The 16,462-nt window shown below is 42.8% G+C and overlaps 1 protein-coding gene and 1 long non-coding RNA gene across 2 annotated transcripts in view; one reads left to right on the forward strand and one right to left on the reverse strand.

Moving 5' to 3' along the window:
* The window catches only part of LOC121613709, a 30,539-nt gene extending 29,281 nt beyond the window's left edge, over positions 1–1,258 (reverse strand). Inside the window, exon 1 of the long non-coding RNA XR_006007211.1 lies at positions 963–1,258. This is a non-coding gene — a long non-coding RNA (uncharacterized LOC121613709). The remainder of the gene's footprint in view (positions 1–962) is intronic.
* Positions 1–16,462, forward strand: part of march8 (membrane-associated ring finger (C3HC4) 8) — an 81,295-nt gene that overhangs the window by 344 nt on the left and 64,489 nt on the right. The window lies entirely within an intron of this gene.

The following is a 16,462-nucleotide window of genomic DNA, read 5'->3' on the forward strand; positions in this document are numbered from 1 at the left end:
CTGGCCGCTGGTGACGCCGAGAGTCGCTCCCCGGCCGCGGTCACCGTCGCCCCTTGTGATTAAGGTATGAAAATTGAGTTGAATGTCAGCCGCCGGTGCGCTCTGCAGCAAAAAAAAAAAAAAAAAAAAAAAAAAAAAAAAAGCCATTAGCCGCGATGTGTCCGCTGAAAAGGCTGCTGCTCCTCATGAATTTAACGCTCGGCTCCGTCCGTTTATGTGTGCTTGGGACTGAAGTGGAGGCGCGATGTCGGCTGTGTCCGAGCGAGCCTTTGTTAGTTTTCCCCGACGCTCAGTTTGCGGCGCAGGAAGATGGGACAGGTCGTGAAAATCTGACGCGTTGCATTCCGACGCGGTTCGTTTCAGCGTTTCTCCCCATCTGGGATGCTGCTGACGGCCATATGAACAGATGAGGGCTCGCCGTGCGGTAGAGCAGCGTCTCTGTCCCCTTTGAGGTCACCACACTGGATCAATTTTGATTGCGATGTTAATGGTCAGATTTGCATGATGGACCACAGCTGTGCGCTCAGCAGCTTCCTTTGTCTCTCAGACTATCTGCTACTCTATTTTCACATCCACTCTCCTGCCTGATGGTCCCTTATAATGAACCATAATAAAGCCAAGCTTAGTCCTGGTTGCACTGCTCCCACACTGAAGAAAACCAGCAGCAAGCCTGCTTTTAGATTTTCAGCCACTCTTGGATTAAACTGTAAAATCGAATCTACTATCAGACCCAATAATCAGTTATTAGTGACTGTGGCTCTCACATTACACTCCTCTGGGCTGCAGGATCAGCTGTCCCGCCTTGCTCCACCTCTGCTGTGTGTGATTGTACCTTTTGCAGTTGCAGCATGTTTAGATCTTTTCAAAGATGTAGCTGTTGTGTAGGCTGCACTTCCACTGTGCGGATGCTCACTGTGGCATTTATGAATTTTCTTCAGCAGGCGGACAAACCCTTCACTCACCTTCATTCCAAAGTGACAAGTCTTGGCTTCGTGTCACAGACAGCTTCCTCTGAGTCCATCCTCGCTGTGATGTAGGCTCCAGTGTGGCGTTCAGCTCCTGGCGGGGCAAGAGCCAGCTGTGTCTGCCTGGGTGTGTTACATCACTGTAGCCTCTGGTTATGCCTTTGCCAGTGGTGTGAAACGCTGAGGTCGTGTTGCGATAAGAAGCCTCATTGTCCTGACAGTATCTGTGGAGTGTGCACGCTTTAAACTTGCAGATAGCACAATGCTTATTCTCTCCGCTGTGCTGCTGTGTAACTAATCCTGCCCCCTCTCGTGGGATTACCACATAGGCTTCTTTTCCACGCAAACACTGTTTAAGTTTCTGAGTCAGCTGAGTGTTTGAACAACAGCCACGGACGGTGGCCTTTCTGTCGGCAGCCAGCTGGAGCTCTAATCTTGGTTGCGTACTTGAGTTGAACAAAGAAGTATCTTGACTTTGATAAAGAAGTAATTGGGAACGCTTTTAATCTGCAGGAGCAGAAGAAATAAAGAAGAGAATTTTATTCACAGGCGGCTTTCAGCTTGTCAGACTTTTCGTGTTGAGTGCACAGATATTTTATATTAATAGTGAAATTACTGCAATAATATCAAATGTTCAGGGTTGGATTTTTTTGTTCATGGCAGGCTGAAATAAGTAGGAAACCACATCAAGTGACATTAAACTTAGGTGTCTACTTATTCTCAGTCAAGATGGGAAGAAAAAGTGCTGTATCGAGGTGTTTTTTTCCCCAAAAGTTTGACTGCACATGCACCAGCTCGTTATTTGCAGCATAAAATCCTCTCTTATGACCACATCATACACTTACAACCGTCCCCTCTTCCCTCTTGCTCTTCCTGTCCTGGTCTTCCTTCACGACCAGCTGACTATGCGCCCTCTGACAAAGAGGGATTTCGCTGGTATCAACAAGCGTTCTCCCATCACGAGAAATCTCATCTGTTCCAGACCCTGAGCAGCCCGAGCTGTCAACAGACTCAGGGGTTGTCAGTCGTCCTGACGGGACCGGCTACAGCGAGAAATGAGAAAGTAAAGCCACGATTATGATTTCAAACAGGAGGAGGAGGGCGACTGAGGCTGCGTTGAGCTGCTGAAACTGCGAGCGCAGGAGCCTGCAGTCTTAATGGACTGTGCCATTGTGCGCTTGCAAATTAACTCATACTTTCTGCCTTCAGAGATAGGTTCTGAGGAAAGTAATTGGAGGGTGGAAAGAATGCAATCAAAAGTATCTGAAGGCTCCGATAGTAGCTTTCTGCCAATTAACTGCCCTCATTGTTTGACACAATTGGTTGTGATGCTGAAATGTGCCTCCCACAGTATTTTACAATATGGAGCAGCGGATGGATTTGACAGCCCCTATTGTGCCATTGTATAACCGTTTCAATCCAATTCAATTTAACAACAGATGAAAACATTTTTTGACTTGCAGAAGAGTTTCAGAACAGGGTTTTTAGTTCTGGTTCACCCGCCGTAGTCCACATTTGTGTTTTGGCTAATTAGTTCCAACTGCACAACAGCTGATGTCTGTTGTTGCTAATGACATACAGCGTGTTCAAAGAGCATAGAGCCGAAAATGAAATACTTTGATGTTGACTCATTTTTCAAGCCTAACCACCTTTTTTCCCGTAGTTTTGTGGGTGATATTTTTTTTGGTAGGGTTCTATAATCAGGCTGCAGCTAATAATCGTTTCCTTCATTGTTGAATCTGTCTGTTATTTCCTCAACTAATTTCTTGGCCTATAAAATGTTGGGCAGCATAGACAGAAATGGCCATCACAGTTTCCCAGGCTGACTCATTCAAATGTCTTGTTTTGTCCGACCAGCAGTCCAAAACCTGAATATATTACATTTTACATCATAGAAGACGAGGAAGCTGCAAAATGTGACTTCTTATTCTTGAAAAATGAACTAAGTCAAATATCAATTTAGCTGCAAATAATCAGTTAATTGACTCATTGTTTCAGATAAACCTTTCTTAATTGATGAATTGGAATTAAAAAATGAGGTTACTCGACAACACATTTTGATTTTTGTCATATTGTTTGAAGTAAGCAGATTATCCTTATCAAAAACACTGTAACTTGTCCTAGCCTGGTCTCGAACAAACAAACACACACACACACACACACACACACACACACACTTACTTCCTTTTTTCCCTGTACGTCCTGTACATCATCTCAGAGTTGTTGGAGGATGTGTGTCATGTTCCAGTTAACCACACCACTTCTGACTCGCAGCCGAACAGATCAGCAGCATTTTTCTTCGGTCCGAACATGTTTGAATTTGTTTTATTTTTTTATGTGAACCTGCTTCAAAATGGCACCTGCGTACGTGGCTTTCTGACTCACACTGCACCTGCTCACCCCTGTCTCCTCACTCCGGTGGTTAATCTCTAAAATAACATTGATTGCGTTCTGCAGACATGGAATGTATCCCGCCCACAAAAACCTTATCCTGTCCGCTTTTACACGAGCATGTGCTTACTCAGGATGCGGGTTTTCCTGGACTCCTGTGACCGTGAGGAAACCGTGATGTCGTCAGCTATTACCTCTTTTACTTGACTTCCAGCTTAGCAAGTTGTACTTTTTTAATTGATCTTGAACTGAACTAATTAAAAGTATATTAACAAAATTAGCACCATATGGCAGCTGCAATCGTACCACAAGGTTTCAGTTCTGTGTGGACTCTGTGCAGCTGTCTCAGACTGCTATCTGATCCTGGACTATAATTGTATGAATATGTTCACTGCTAGTCTTGTAGTATCAGCGTCTGGATGGGCCGTAATGTAATAACATAATGAAGGTATCATACGGTGTCGTTTCTCTTGGTCTCCCATGCACTAACTTAATCCTGGCCTGCCCTGCTACTGCGTCCTGTGGCTGGTCTTCATCTGTAGGGAATAGAGTATTGATCCACTCTAATGACTTCCTCCTATGGATGATGTCATACACTCCTGGGATTCAAACCTCTCTGGAGTAATGCTAATCAGTTGTTAAAAAACACAGGTTGTAGACAACGGCACCGTGTTTATAGTGATATTATTTTCAGATCTTAAGTTGCCTTCTTCACTCAGACTTCCTGTGTGTGTGGGCGTGCAGTTGCGCGTGTGTGTGTGTCGCCGGTGTGCGATGAAATGATAAAGTCCGGGATGAAAGAGGGGGACGGCTCGACAGCTGCTATACATCAGCCGAGCAGAGTTGCTGGCTCAGCTGAACGGGCTGCGGGATGGCACTACTGCAGGTAGTGGGCTATGGTTGATGATGTCATTAGGGCTTTCACGGGCTGATCACGGCAACGAATCAAGAAGAGGATGCGGGCAAGCAGCCACAATAGTACAATACTGTGTGTTGCTGTAGCCACACATGACGCACATTTGATCCTGATCTGATCCCGTTTGTGGTTTTATATCCACGTCAAGAGTCCAGATACTCTGTCTGTTGTGTGCCTCTGTTGAACTGGCAGCTGGATTAGAACAGTCTCTTGAGTTGGATGACAAATTAATTGAAAACATTAAACATGAAGTGTCTCAGTAAGGCCGTCATAAGCTCCCAGAATGGCTCGAGTGCTCCTTGACATAGATTCTTTATTTATTTATTTTTTTTGGTGATGGTCAGTGCCAAATGTCTCGGAGGCCTTTCCCTAAACCGCACCCACACACACAGCGAGCATCCAATCACAGCCTAGAAATTGTAACAATGCACACCAGGCCTGCCAAGCTTTGGGTTTCTACAAATGTGAAAACAGAGTGCACGAGGCCGTAGTCAGAGTGAAATTCTGCTTTTAACCCTCCAAACAGAGCAAACATGAAGGAAATGGGTTGTCAGTCTGTCTGTCTGTCTGCTGTAGTGGAAGCTTTACGACCTACAGCAGGAACTGAGCATTACTTCCAAGCACATTGTAAACATACTACAGTCATTTTGGATGCTAAAGGTTACATTATAAAAAAAGCCCTTCTACAACCAGCACTGTGTTGTATTTCCACACTGTCCTGGCTGCTGTCACGGTCGAAGCTAAACCTTCCACTCTTTCTGCTTTTCTTGTCGTGTTCTGGTGATGCTAACTGCCTGGGGCAAGCAGCTTTAGCCTCAGTCCTTTGGCACAATATCATGCATGTAGCCATCAAGAGCATATTTAAGATCTTTTTTTTTTTGCAAGGTTTTCAAATGCTTTAAAAGTTTCTGCATGAGAAGGAAAGCTTTCACAGGTGTAGCAACAGGACCTGAGGTGTTAACAAATGGTTAACTAGGTTGAGATCTGTAGACTGTGAAGGCTGTAGCACGTGCTCGTCAAACCGTTCAGCGACCCCTGATGTGTTGTATGGAAGAATCTGCGTGAGTTATGTTTCTTAAAGCTTTTCCTTTCGTGTGTCACCTGTCTGTGTCTGATTGATAGGCTGACTGCAGTCTCGACACGTCGCTTGCCGATCAGTGGTGCTGACGGCGGCGTCTTGAAACAGGAGCAGCTGATAGTCGAATGTTATGACAGTGTGGAAATAGGGATGAAAATTGTCTTAAAGTTCCGCATTAAGAGCAGATGCTCTGTGAATGTAATTTAATTGAAGTCTTTGTCTACAGTCTCTCCAGTGGCAGTGTGTCTACAGCGTGTGTGGATGTTCTGTTTATAGTCACATTTATTCAGACTGCAAGCAATATTTGATGTGAAAGCTTTGAGACTATAATGAATCAATCAAGGGAACCTAGAAAAACATGCAGCCTTTTTTTATGATAAATAAAGTTGAATTAGTTTAATTAGCTCAGGTTCTCTAAGTAAAGAGTTTCTAATTCGCATTTTGAGCCTTATTGTTATCCTGAACAATGATTCACAAGGGCAAAGCTCCAGTTTTTGGTCCTTTAAACTAATGCATGATGCTGCTTTACATCACTATCAGCTATTTTCTACAGCACATCATATTCTGTCAGTCGGCCATCTGTTTTCATGAGTTTCGTCTGAGTAAAAAATCAACTTGCACAAACCTTTATGTTGGTAATTCATCACAGTGAACATGCTTCCCCAAATCCCTTTTCATCAGCTTCAGCTGTATTGATGCACACACTTTATTCCCAAAGTCTTTCTGTCTTCTAGTGTGTTCATGTGGTGGTGATAACCTGACAAATGCCGTGTTCGCATAAGCCGTCACAACCTTTTTGAGCGAGTAAGAATCAGCATCATCATATTGATCGTATCATTAGCAGGAGTTCCTCCCTGCGTTCATTCCCACCTGACTCTGTGTCAACATGTGCGTCAGTGAGGTTCACACAAAGATCAAGTTCATTAAACCAGAATGTGGAGCCAAATTTCTTATCCAGCCCAAGCACGAGTCTGTTCTGTGCGAGTTGCGTTTCGAGACTAATGGCGTCTTGCAGTGAAGAAAGAATCATTTGAAAGTTTAGTGTGTATGGTATGCTAAATATTTGTGACCTTTCCCTGTAAATGCAAGTCTTTTTTTTTTTTTTTTTTTGCCACTGTCTGTCTCATTAATAGAGTAGTGCCTCGTCTGATAGGCATCTCATGGAAGTTTCTTGCTTCTAAACTCGTGGCATCAGCAGTGGTGTTTTGGACTAACTGGAGGAAAAACTGTGTAATTGGCCTGAGCAGCAGCAGCAGCAGCAGCAGCAGCCGCTGTGGCCGGGCAGGCAGAGAACAGAGTGTGGATGTCATTGTGTTTTAAAGACCGACTGTCATGCGATCTTGGAGAGGTGGCGTGCAACTTGTGGAGCTTTTCTTGGGCTTTTCCTTTGGAACGTTATCAAGCCGGCATTTATGTGTAATTTACTCAAGTGTTTGTCAACAGTAAAGATATAATCGTATGCTTTTAATGTGGATTTCTGCAAACCCAACAGCAGAATGGGTCCCTACGTCCCTGCTGTCATTTCATGATGAAATGAATTTTTATTACTAATGGCTTTTCTGTTGTTGCCCATCGATTGTTGCGGACTGTCGAGTAGCCAGAGGTGGTTTGCTGGCTGTGATTTTTACTCGAGTGTATTCTCGAGTTAAAACAAATAATGCGTCCGTGTCAGAGACAGTCCCCTGTTACAGCCGCAAAAATAATTCCAGCTCTAAATCTCCACCGTGCCTCTACTTTGATTCTTTGATCATTTTAATTCAGTCCTCAGTGTTTTGCAGTCATTAATAATTTTTTAAAATAATTAATTTGTCCTGTTATTTCTTGTACATATTGCTTTCGTGGACGTAATTTGATGTTGTAGGTTTGTTATTAGTTTTTTGAGCAATAAATGAGCTTGCTTGACAAATACTAATTCAGCTGAGTGAATGCAAGCTGCTGTGTGTGTGTGTGTGTGTGCAGCTGTTGAAACTGGTGCGATCACGTGGGCAGCCGCAGGTAACATTCAAAGCATTCAGGTGAACAGCTCGAGTGACGGGTGCGATGGGATAACTGCCTTTCTCGACAACCTCCGGCATCGTGTTTGCTGTCCAGGGAGGCTTTAAGACCCGTCAGCTCTCATGAAGCTGACGTGACTCGAGCTGCTGCATGTGGCAGTTTTTGGGAGTTCACACAGGCGAATGTGGTGATTCTGGCTGTGTAACCACCAGCATTTTTAGCCCCTAGCTTGAGCATGTTTTGAGCTGAACATCTTAAACCCCGTCCTGCATATTTAACACAGAGCACAGGAGCTACAGACTGAGGTCCCCGGAGACCCTGAGAATGAACTACTGCAAGAAACACCATCATAACAAAATGTTATTTCTTCTCAAACATTATTATGTAATATGTCATCTGAAAAAAAAAAACAGATTATTACTATTTTAGGAAAATAGGCAGTTAATTTGCATATTATGTAAAGCAAAAATATCTCCTTTTCTTTCATACAAATGGCAGCTTTTATTCAAAGTACATACCTTTCATTCTGGAATCATTTAGTTTTCAATAATTTTAAGTAAACATTGGTTGTGTTCTTCTTCTCCTCGTGTACCTCTACTCCTCCTCCTCCTCCTCTGCAGCCTCTAAAATGTATTTTTTGTGCTCTTTCCCTCGCTCCCACCACGTCCCGATCACGCTCTGACTGACTTTTCACAGTCTTATCTTGTATAATAGAACATAAACGTTTTATTTGATGGTCATAAAATGTGTCATTATGAAATGATGTGTTGTATTTTCTGACTTTGAGCATCGTCTTACCTTCGGTAGAGCAGCATTTAGGGTCGTCGACAGAACTCATGAGGAAATCTGTGTCTGCTGTGTTTTGTCTCCCTCAAAATGACTGCCAGAGTCCCCCTACCCCCTGATATGTGTGATTCTTAAGGATTCTTAAGGCTTTTCTTTTGGAAAATAAGGGTATGAAGTCATCAGGTGATCAACAAAGTCATGAATGATAGAATAAAGATGATATGATTAAAAGTATACCTGTGGGGTGTGCAGGTACCCCAGTTGGTAGGATTAAGATTAAAGGCACCCAAATGGTTGTTTGAGCAGCAGCATTGCATTTGCATGAGACAAACTTGTGTGACCTGCACACACCGATGGACACAGATCTGTGCTTAGTTTCCTGGCCGTGCAGACTCAAGGGTGTGTTATTTTGGAGCCACGTCGGCCTAATTATCCCCATCGCAAAGACAGGAGGGGTGTGTGTGGGGGATGCTGGGTCGCTTTGTCAAACCAGCCTGACATCTTCATCTGTTCAATTACCTTGGAACATGGCTGCTGTGAGGAAAAGGAGGTGGATGAGAGTGTGAATCAACACATGCTTCGGTGTGTCGGAGGCTGCGTGATGAATTGTCCGCCTCATCACCACAAGCATCAACGTCTGATCTTGAGATTTTTCTCTTGCAACCCAAACACAGAGCTGAAACAAGCTGCTGATTAATTGATTAGCCAGTCAACAGATTATAAATCAGCGACTATTTTGTTAATAATAATAATTGTTTCAGATAATTTCAAACGATTGTGGAGATTTAAGCTTTTCTTTCTGTCATCAAAAAACACTCAGAAGCAACTTCTAGAAACAGAACAGTGTCCCACTTACTGTGGATAATCCACAGACCTTGGTGTGAACAGTGTTTATTGACTTTTTTAAAAGCACTTTGAGGGCACATTTTTTTTTTTATTAGATCAAGAAGAACAGGGAGTTAACAGGAAGTGAGGGGGGGTGAAACATGAACAAAGGTCCTCAACCAGAGGAGGCAGGAACATTGCTATTACATTAAACTGCACGGCTACAAGGCTGCCCTGAAACAGCTTTATAACAGAGAGATAGTCCCTATAAAGAGTGGGTAGATAGCACTAGATGTAAGTGAAGAAATATGCCATATGAGTGAACCTACCTTTTCAGATTAAGACTGATTCTCATTCCATCAGACGCAATATTAAGGTCCCCTTAATCTGATTTAGTGTCCGTAGTTGTGGGTGAAATCCTCATTACTCAACAGTTGAGACATTTTTTAAGCGTAAGCCCCTTTGAGTCACAGGTAAGATTAAATCATAACATATAACAGCAGGTACAAGGAAATGTAGAAACCCTTTTGTCAAAACAGCAGGTATGAAGTAAGCAGTGTGCAGTAATCTGTCTGCGTCAAGAGAAACTGCTGTGATAAGTCGGAGCATTTTGTCTTTGTTGCTTTTTCCTGGTTTTTTAAAGGCTCAGTTAAATGGATGCTTGTCCAGCTCCAGTAGATGTACCGTGCTTCATGTTTATTCTCGCGTCACCCCAATAATCAAGAGGGAAAATAGCTTCTTTGGCCTCGTTGCAATACTAATATGCGGCATGGACGGCATCTGTAAACATGATAATGTCCTCTCTGAGTTTCAGAATATCCCAGTGTGTTCGTGTCTGTCTCATTCGTGTCATGTCCCCTTCATTTATTACAGACCTGAATTGCTTACTGACCAGGAAATTGTGTTTTAGACCTCTGAAATATCAATTGCATGTAAAATCAAGCTTCTTCTCGGCTATTTCGCATGAGCGGACGAGCTCTTTGGACTTGTTAGGGTGAAGCAATTTCAGCTGCACAAGCGAAAATAGATTTTGAAAAAAAACAAGTGTGAGAGAATTCAGGAAGCAAGTCCTGAAATTATTGCAAGACAAACAAAATGCTGATCATTGTTCATGAAAGTAGAGACTGTTAAACTGGCTGCTTTTACTGAACAAGAGGCTTGAAATGCTGACAGTGTTTTAAACATCAACGATAAGAGCAATGCACACTTCTGTGCTGTACTGACTAAACCAACATACTAGTTGTATCGTGGAGTCATTATTGCATTAGTGTTGAACTAATTACATATCAAAGCAAGGCCAGTACAATCAAGCTGTTGATTGTGGAGCTGCAACCATCAGTTGATTAACAGAAAATTAATCCACAACATGAATGTGAGCATCTGCTGCTTTTCCTTGACTTAAATGATCAGAAGTTGAAAGTATTTGAAGACGCCACCTTGAATTTTTCACAGTTTCCTGGCGTTTTTATCGACTGAGCGATCAATCGATGAATCGAGGAGACAACCAGCGTTTGATTGGCTTGTGTCATCAGAGCCGAGCCCGCTTCTGTGGAAGGGGACGCGTTGAACGCCGTGTTGGTATTTTTACACGCTGAAATCCACAACACAAGTGCTGCAGTGTCACACTTCACCTGCTGTTGCATCTCTCGGTTTTGGCTGCGCCTCATTAAAAAGAACAGCAGGCGTCCGCGACAACTTTCCTCAACAGCCTCATCACCAGCGGAAGCATTGACAAAGAACGGGATCAGTACCATCTAGACGTCAAAGCGGATTATTATTATTTTATTTTTTAATTCGGGCTGTTAAAAAAAAAAAGTTTCCTAGGTGTGTGTTTTGTTTTCCCAGCATCCATCTGCATGTAGAGGCTACACATGCTCACTTACCATAACTCAATCTGGGTGTCAGCTTTGGCCGAAGTCCCAAAATGTTAATGTGAGTCCGTACTTGTCGGTTCGAATTCACATCTGTACCTGTGTGAATCTGCGTAAACAATTTAGCAGGTTTGATGGTGGCACATACATCGCCTCCAACTGCAGGCTAATTGGGATTAGATTGGACTGTGACTTAGATGTGTGCAGGCAAGAGAAATCTTTTAGCCTGTGTGAGGTTTATATTCAAATGTGCCAGCGTAGAACAGAGTTGGGAGCTCCGGCTTCCTCTATGTGCACTGTTCTACTTCCCCTTCGCAGTATCAGCTGTTGCGGAGAGATTACTGAAGCTGAATAAACTCAGTGTGTGTGTCTAAGTGTGTGTCTACGGTGTAAGTGACTGCCCTGTCTAACAATTTCACTTCCTGTCTGCACATTCTGGATTTTTGATGTGTTCGCACTTTTCTCTCCAGATATTTCATTATGCTCCTGCAGCAAAAATCAGCCCTGCTTGTATGCTGTTGTTTGTATGTTTATGTTTACTCTCTTATCTTCACCATCACACATACAGACACACACTATAAGAATTGAGCAGCATCCTGTCAGAACAGTCCACTTCTCTTTGAGTCAGCCATGTATTGATATGCTATTTTTTTCCCCGTTTGCTTACTGGTATTGAGATTTTTTTCTTCCCTGTCATGGCAACTTGTGACATTATCAGAGAGAGAATAAAATGGACGTAGAAGGATAATTGTTTTTCTCCCCAGAAAGAAATCGCAGCCAGACAGGATCCTGCACTTCCTGTCAGGCTTCATTATGACTGCACGACTGTACAGTCTGCTGCCAGTAACATGTAGTTATTTATCTGAAATGGCTTGGAATAGGACCCTAACAATTTTTTTAAATCTGAATCCTTTCCAATCCCTTATCAAATCTATTCAGGTTCAGGGTTCATCACAAACAAAGTTAGAATTAACCAAAACTCACTGAGATCTGTAATCACCTTTTTGTGGGATGACGAGGCGTAAACACTGCAGTTTTGAGCTGCAGCCTAGTGTTCCCAACAATAGACAATAACCAGAGTTTCTGTTTGGCCTTTGGGTAAAGTACTTAGGGAATTACCGTTAATTAACTACCGGCTTCAGTTGATATAATCTGCTCCTGGCAATGTTTGTCATTTCAGCTGGTGAAAGTGGCAGATAAAAATGCAAGACCTGCTAGCTGAATATTTGGTGCGCTGTTGTTTGCTATTAAAAAGAGCGAGATGAGAGGAAAGATTCAATTAGACATTTGTTCCGACTTTAGAGAATCCACGGTTTTTGCCAACCTGCAACCAAATTCAGACAGTGCCGTTTCAAGGTGCAGTTCACAAGTAAATGGCATTTCATTGGGGTCTCTGATCCAGATGTTAAAGGAGAATTTAGATCTTTTGGGAACTGTGTCTGTGTCCACCCTTGCCAATTAGCTTAATTTAGCCTAAAGGTAACAAAAGGTGTAACTAAAGATCACTAATTATCAGATTAGATCTTGTTTGGTTAATCTGTACAAAACTGGAAGTCTAAAAAGGACAAGTTGTGTTTTCAGTTCTGTAAAAGGTCTTCGCCAAGCAGCGTCTTCCTGGAAGTCGCTGCGGATCTATTCCTGTAAGAGCGGGAGGGACTATCAGAAAGCCTTCAGCATGCTTCAAATGTAATGGGCTGTCACAGTCTGGATTCTTTGCAATCAATTCTAGTAACCAAGATGCAAATGTGGTGTCTCTGGAAAAATCATGTTTTTTTTTTAACACCAAAAAATGCATCACCTAATGCTGGAAAAGGAGTGGCTTAGCCAAGTTCTGTATCTGTGGGGCTCCGTTGGAGACGGCTTCGTTGATTGAGTTTCATTAGTGCATTTCTGAGAAATTAAAGGAAGATTTTGATGTGAAATTACTGAAAACAGTTATGGCATTTCCCTTTCAACACATTGAATTTGGCAACGAGGTGCGAGAGTCATTTCACATCATTTTGACTGGAAACAGAGTGAATGAAACAGCTCTTCTCGGGCCTCTTGGGAAATTGATAGATGGGAAGGTTGAAGAGAGTTCAATGATTTCTTCTTCATGCGTCTGGCATCAGAGTCTCTACATGTCACTACACTCAGCTGGGGAATTCAACAAGGGTTCATTGAGAGAATTGTCTAAATTAAGTATTTAGCTGAACTTTTGACTGGCCTGCTCCTGTGCTTCGGAGGCAGAGGCATTGTGTCTATTCTGGTTGCTTTAGTGAAAATGACACATTTACTGTAAATTAACAGATCCTCCATTTACAGAAGAGGAAGTTTCACAGGGTGACTGTAAGCATGTATACGTGCTTTTCTGCTGCGCTATCCCTTTTGTCTCTTTTTGCTCTAGCTGCCCTTCACACCACCTTAGCAGCGAAGAAACTGTGCAAGATGTGAAGGTCGTTTTGGTTGAAAGTTGTGTTGCTGTGTGTTAAAAATATCAGCTTTCACGTTTCCCACACCAACGAGTCTGTTTATCCCAGAGCTCATTCCACCAACCACACAATTAATCCCATGCAAACTGGCACTCATTAGCATATAATCAAATTGGGTTGCTAACAGAGGCATTATGAATGCAGTGAACTTAAATAGCATAGGTGCTTTTAATTAATTCTGCATATAGGTAAACAGGCATGGAGACATTTAGGCGGCAGAGGAAGCTGCAGTGGTATTCAGGCAGCTCTGGTGCTGCTAAATGACGCAGCTCCATTTGAAATGACAATGAGCTAAAAAACATTATGATAATGTATTCCCGGTATGTTATGCAAAAGCATGCAAGCAATCACCAGTCTTCTATCTCAGTGTGGCGCGGGCCTGTGTGTTTGTATGTGTGTGCATGCTTATGAAATTATACAATGTCAGTGACGGTTAAATTGTCCAACAGTTTAACTATGACAGTTAAATTTGTTCAACAATTTATCCAGACGCATGAAGAACTGCTTTGCCGGATTTGAGGTGTTTCTGTTCGTGTCGGTGTGTGTGTGAGGAAATGAACTGCAGCAGGCTTTATCAGAGGAGTCCATCAGGTTTTACTGAAGCCCTGTTAATTTGTTTGTGTGTGCGCGTGCATGTGCGTGTGTACATCCAATTATTGCTGCCAACACGGCTATAGAATATATGCCTCGATGTAATTAATGCCCTCCTCCTCTCCCATGAGCCGTACCTTCCAGCAGGGGCACTGGTCCGTCGTCCAGCCATATCTGTCACATTTTCTCAGTGTTTTTATGAAATCCTTCCTCTCATGAAGTGATTCAGTGACGAAGTGACACATCCCTGGAGGGAGGGAACGGCAATCAAAGCGAGGAATTAAATTTTCAAGCGTTATACTGTACCTGCCAAATGAACGCTGAATACATTTCTGTGGAGGCAAAATTTATGACAACTGTCTAAATGAGGAACGCCACAAAATCAACTGTTATTGCAGTGGCTACGGCGGTCAAATCAACACGCCATCTTTTCTCACATTATCTAAATTATTCTCTAAAATGAATATGATCATAACATCACAGATTAAGAGGCAGAACGAGGCTATAAAATAGAACTTGAAATCCAAAGTATATAGTAGTTGTCACGTCCGTTTGACTCAACATTTTTAACACCCATAATCTGTCCAGTTTCGTTCATAACCCACCAATCCTCCTGGAAGACGGCTCTTTAAATATGGACCATAGCCGTAGTACAGTAATGGTAGCATTGATTGATACACAGCCGAGTTTTTCTGCCTGGTTGCACATCAGAACCACAGAACGGGCTCTCAGCCATATCTCAGGTCTGATCTGACAGCAGGGACACAGAGGGGCCTCCTGGCAAGCTGAATGGCAGTAGAGCTCATCCGAGCAGAACACGGAGGAGACAGGGCTGTGATTTACCTGGCGCGGGAGCAGAGGGGGGAATCGCCCTTTAAAATAAATGGACTCCAGTAATAGGAGCTACCGTAATGTTTTGATGGCCTCGTCTCTCTGTGGACCTCCTGTGAGAATATTTTCCCCATATCAGGAGTATTACTAGGGCTGAACGATGTGCAGAAAAATAAAAAATCATATTGCAATTATTTTGGCAGACGCTGCGATTGTGATGAGCCACGAATTTAGTGGAAAAGGTAATTTTTGCATTTTGTTTTCACATTTCCTGCCTGCACCACACAAGCCTGTTCTCTTACGTCTGAAAAAATGATTGGTGGGCCAGAGCGTCTCTGTAGCACCGCTTTGATTCTTTTATAACGGTACATGTCGTGACACATTTTACCTTTATCAGAAAACTGTGGCTTCTGCCATTTGGATGTTCACCATCTAGGTACTGTGTGTCTGGTCTGTCTGCTGTTTGGTGCTGGGCAGGTAGTGTACTTTATTGAGCAACATCTTTCACAGTATAGGTAGTCATTCGATTGTGAAATATTTGAAGGCAGGACTTAATGTTTTATGGCTGCACAAATGGAAATATTCTCGATGTCTGAAGCAATTGAGCAATAAGAGCTTTATAAGCAGCATTAAGATTGCACAAGTCCTCTTCCTGTAGTACATTACGTGCATGTTACCTCGCTGCATTCATGAAAAATAGCAACAGAAAAATGGCAACAGGTTTGAGAGTGATAGATGCAACTCTATAATTTGTCAAGAAAATAAATTACCATACATGTGAAAAACAATGAGCAAAAGGCACTCCTTTGATTAACTATTGCACTCCCAGAACATCAGACCCTCAATGGACAGTTTCAAAACCAGAGATATATGGTTTTACCTCATAAAACCTACATTACCCACCATGCAATTCGACCGTTTAGAGGGTTTGGTGTGTTATGCTGACGGCAGCTAGCCTCCAGCAGAGTTGAGGGGTGGGCTACAGAGGTCTCTTAAGTGCACTTCTTCCTTCTAGATTTTTGTCTTTATTTTCCAACCTGTCGGGATTTCTAGATTCTAACTTTCACAAGCATCAGTCAGAGAAAGGATCAGTGCGTCAGACAGACTCCACTAACATATTCAACCAGACAACCCGTCTGCTCCTGCACTCTCTCTGCTACAAGGAGACGGAGAGGGGGGGGTGGCATCCCTCCCTGACCCCCCCCGCATCAAATCATCTACTGCTAGTAATACTATCATATGAAGTTAAGCATCACTAACATCAGACACTGTGTCTTCCATGTTAACTGATATTAGAATGATGAGGGGCAGTGCGGTTCAGGAGATTAAATTATTATGTTGTTAAGTGCCATGAATTTCATGAACGCTGCTTGCATGACGTCTTAAAACTCCTCACATACAAAACAAAACTGTGGATAAATCGTTGTTAGTTTTTAATTACAGTTTGATTTGAATAATTTAATTAGACAGCTGAATTTTTTTCAGCAATTAACACGATACGATCATATCACACCGTACAATTTCACTGAGAGTCAGCAAATAACATTCAGTTAACATCCTGTAGTTTCTTATAACCGGTCAGACGTGCATCCATTTATCTGAAGCTATCGTCCCCCAAACGACTTAAACTGACCCCCGGAGCTGCTGCCATGACAACAGGTCAGTGTCAAATTGGAACCACAGGAGGCCTGGGATTGGTTGGAGTGCTGCAGGATTTGTAGCTATTAATATTGTCGCTGTGA

This window comes from Chelmon rostratus, chromosome 11 (assembly GCF_017976325.1).
Source record: "Chelmon rostratus isolate fCheRos1 chromosome 11, fCheRos1.pri, whole genome shotgun sequence".
NCBI lineage: Eukaryota > Metazoa > Chordata > Actinopteri > Chaetodontiformes > Chaetodontidae > Chelmon > Chelmon rostratus.